Genomic DNA, 4,030 nt, shown 5'->3' on the forward strand with positions numbered 1-4,030 from the left:
TGTTGTGTGTGTGTGTGTGTGTGTTGTGTTGTGTTGTGTGTGTGTGTGTGTGTGTGTTGTGTTGTGTGTGTGTGTTGTGTTGTGTTGTGTTGTGTGTGTGTGTGTGTGTGTGTGTGTTGTGTTGTGTTGTGTTGTGTTGTGTTGTGTGTGTGTGTGTGTGTGTGTGTTGTGTTGTGTTGTGTTGTGTGTGTTGTGTTGTGTTGTGTTGTGTTGTGTGTGTGTGTGTGTGTGTGTGTTGTGTTGTGTGTGTGTGTGTGTGTGTGTGTGTGTTGTGTTGTGTGTGTGTGTGTGTGTTGTGTTGTGTTGTGTTGTGTGTGTGTGTGTGTGTGTGTTGTGTTGTGTTGTGTTGTGTTGTGTGTGTGTGTGTTGTGTTGTGTTGTGTTGTGTTGTGTGTGTGTGTTGTGTTGTGTTGTGTTGTGTTGTGTTGTGTTGTGTTGTGTGTGTGTGTTGTGTTGTGTTGTGTGTGTGTGTGTGTTGTGTTGTGTTGTGTTGTGTGTGTGTTGTGTGTGTGTGTGTGTTGTGTTGTGTGTGTGTGTGTGTTGTGTTGTGTGTGTGTGTGTTGTGTTGTGTGTGTGTGTGTGTTGTGTTGTGTTGTGTTGTGTGTGTGTGTGTTGTGTTGTGTTGTGTTGTGTTGTGTGTGTGTGTGTGTGTGTGTGTTGTGTTGTGTTGTGTGTGTGTGTGTGTGTTGTGTTGTGTTGTGTTGTGTGTGTGTGTGTGTGTGTGTGTGTGTGTGTGTGTTGTGTTGTGTGTGTGTTGTGTTGTGTTGTGTTGTGTTGTGTGTGTGTGTGTGTGTTGTGTTGTGTTGTGTTGTGTGTGTGTGTGTGTGTTGTGTTGTGTTGTGTTGTGTTGTGTTGTGTGTGTGTGTGTGTGTGTGTGTGTGTGTGTGTTGTGTTGTGTGTGTGTGTGTGTGTTGTGTTGTGTTGTGTTGTGTTGTGTGTGTGTGTGTGTGTGTGTTGTGTTGTGTGTGTGTGTGTGTGTGTGTGTGTGTGTGTGTGTGTGTGTGTTGTGTTGTGTTGTGTGTGTGTGTTGTGTTGTGTGTGTGTGTGTGTGTGTGTGTGTGTGTGTGTGTGTGTGTGTGTGTGTGTGTGTGTGTACTCACCTAGTTGTGTTTGCGGGGGTTGAGTTCTGGCTCTTTGGTCCCGCCTCTCAACTGTTTACTAACTACTATTTTTCCCCCCACACCATACACATCCCAGGAAACAGCCCGTGACAGCTGACTAACTCCCAGGTACCTATTTACTGCTAGGTAAAAGGGGCATTCAGGGTGAACGAAACTTTGCCCATTTGTTTCTGCCACGTGCGGGAATCGAACCCGCGCCACAGAATTACGAGACCTGCGTGCTATCCACCAGGCTACCAGGCCTGTGTGTGTGTGTGTGAGTGTGTGTGTGTGTGTGTGTGTGTGTGTGTGTGTGTGTATGTGTGTGTGTATGTGTGTGTGTGTGTGTGTGTGTGTGTGTAGAGGCGTCAGAACAGCTGAGAACTGACAGATAGAAAGGTTTCCCATTAATCTTCTAGCCAGCCAGGTACACTATCTATATATATATATATATATATATATATACATATATATATATATCTGTAGCTTTATTGTATACCTGTAGGATATCTAAAAACAATTTAGCGTAAAATTGGATTCCTTTATAGTTTCTATATATATTCTTATATTGATATAGATTCCTTTATATTCACATTTATAAATATATCTACATAGATTCATTTATATTTAGATTTATTATATGTTAATTCGTGCATTAACTTGGTCATTCACGAAACATGTTCTGAAGCTGTAGAAAGGAGGATCACCTGAGAATCACATGTAGCCGTCAACGTCTCTACGTAGTAAGACTGGCCAGACCCCTTCTATCTCCCACTCTCCCACCTACGTAGTAAGACTGGCCAGACTCCTTCTATCTCCCACTCTCCCACCTACGTAGTAAGACTGGCCAGACCCCTTCTATCTCCCACTCTCCCACCTACGTAGTAAGACTGGCCAGACTCCTTCTATCTCCCACTCTCCCACCTACGTAGTAAGACTGGCCAGACTCCTTCTATCTCCCACTCTCCCACCTACGTAGTAAGACTGGCCAGACCCCTTCTATCTCCCACTCTCCCACCTACCATTGCAGCGTTGCCTACTCCCAAACGGCATCGCCGTTACCTGCCGTTGCAGCCAATCAACGGGAGGCCGCTAATGGTACAATCACTGGAGACTTTGTTTCCCCTCGCGCAAGCTTAAACACAAGTTTGTCTCCGTTGGTCTAGCAGCACAGGGGCGGCTTTGTCGCGTTGTTCTACACACACACACACACACACACACACACACACACACACACACACACACACACACACACACACACACACACACACATATATATATATATATATATATATATATATATATATATATATATATATATATATATACGCAACTGGCAGTATATGCACTTACGAGCATACTTATAGTCCTTGGTATATGTTATACTTAATGGATGTTCAATGAAGTATAGGGACAGCCTTGATAACCTTCCAGATGTTGAGATTAGCTTTGAGTCCAACAGCTAAACATAGGTACCTTACCTTGAGGTGTTTTCGGGGCTTAGCGTCCTGCCGGCCCGGTCCTCAACCAGGCCTCCTCAACTGTTACTAACGGGTAGCGGTCCGTCTATTCACCTGGGCTCTAAAAAGACTCGAACCGTGGACCCCCCCATGTGTGTGAGGCCCTGGAGAGAGAGAAGGGGGGGGGGGCTTGCTGCATGGGTAACAGCTTCTTCCCCCCGGATCAACCTACCTTAAAGCACAACTCCATAGTCTCCTGAGACTGATGGATGACTACTGACTACTACTGCAAAATTACTCTAGTCTTATCCGAAGATCAGTTTCGTAAACCAGACTGACCAATTTTCCTTGTCAGTTCTGACAAGATGTTCCCGCGTGAATGTGTGGGAACATCTTGGACCCCGGTTCGAGTCCTCCCTGCATAACTGCATTTTTAAAGCTTGGTGAAATTATGTTGAAATGCCACCATAGTTGCGTTTTGGAGATATGTACAATGGTATGTATTTACTACCTGTGTCTGCAGAATCGAGCTATTAGCTCATGGACCCCGCCTTTCTAACCAATCTATCTTTTTCGTCTATTATATCTACTACATATATTTATCTGTAACACACGCAAATGTGTATGTGTGTGAATGTGTGTGAATGTGTGTGTGTGTGTGTGTGTGTGTGTGTGTGTGTGTGTGTGTGTGTGTGTGTGTGTGTGTGAGTGAGTCTGTGTGTGTGTGTGTGTGTGTGTGTGTGTGTGTGTGTGTGTGTGTGTGTGTGTGTGTGAGTGAGTGAGTGTATGTGTATGTATGTGTGTGTGTGTGTGTGTGTGTGTGTGTTTGTGTGTGTGTGTGTGTGTGTGTGTGTGTGTGTGTGTGTGTGTGTGTGTGTGTGAGTGAGTGTATGTGTATGTATGTGTGTGTGTGTGTGTGTGTGTATGTATATGTGTGTGTGTGTGTGTGTGTGTGTGTGTGTGTGTGTGTGTGTGTGTGTGTGTGTGTGTGTGTGTGTGTACTCACCTATTCACCTATTTGTGTGTGTCACATGTGTCAACGTGTGTGTGTGTGTGTGTGTGTGTGTGTGTACTCACCTAATTGTACTCACCTAATTGTGCTTGCGGGGGTTGAGCTCTGGCTCTTTAGTCCCGCCTCTCAACTGTCAATCAACTGGTGTACAGATTCCTGAGCCTATTGGGCTCTATCATATCTACATTTGAAACCGTGTATGGAGTCAGCCTCCACCACATCACTGCCTAGTGCATTCCATTTATTAACTACTCTGACACTGAAAAAATTCTTTCTAACGTCTGTGTGTGTGTGAGTGTGTGTATGTGTATGAATGTGTGTGTGTGTGAGAGTGTATGTGTATGTATGTGTGTGTGTGTGATGCTTATTTGCGTATGCAATTTGCATATTCCTCTCTGATCCCACTTAATTCAGTTGAAAACACAACAGTGTCTGCGTCAAACAGGGAGCTGGGCATTA

This window comes from Procambarus clarkii, chromosome 81 (genome assembly GCF_040958095.1).
Source record: "Procambarus clarkii isolate CNS0578487 chromosome 81, FALCON_Pclarkii_2.0, whole genome shotgun sequence".
NCBI lineage: Eukaryota > Metazoa > Arthropoda > Malacostraca > Decapoda > Cambaridae > Procambarus > Procambarus clarkii.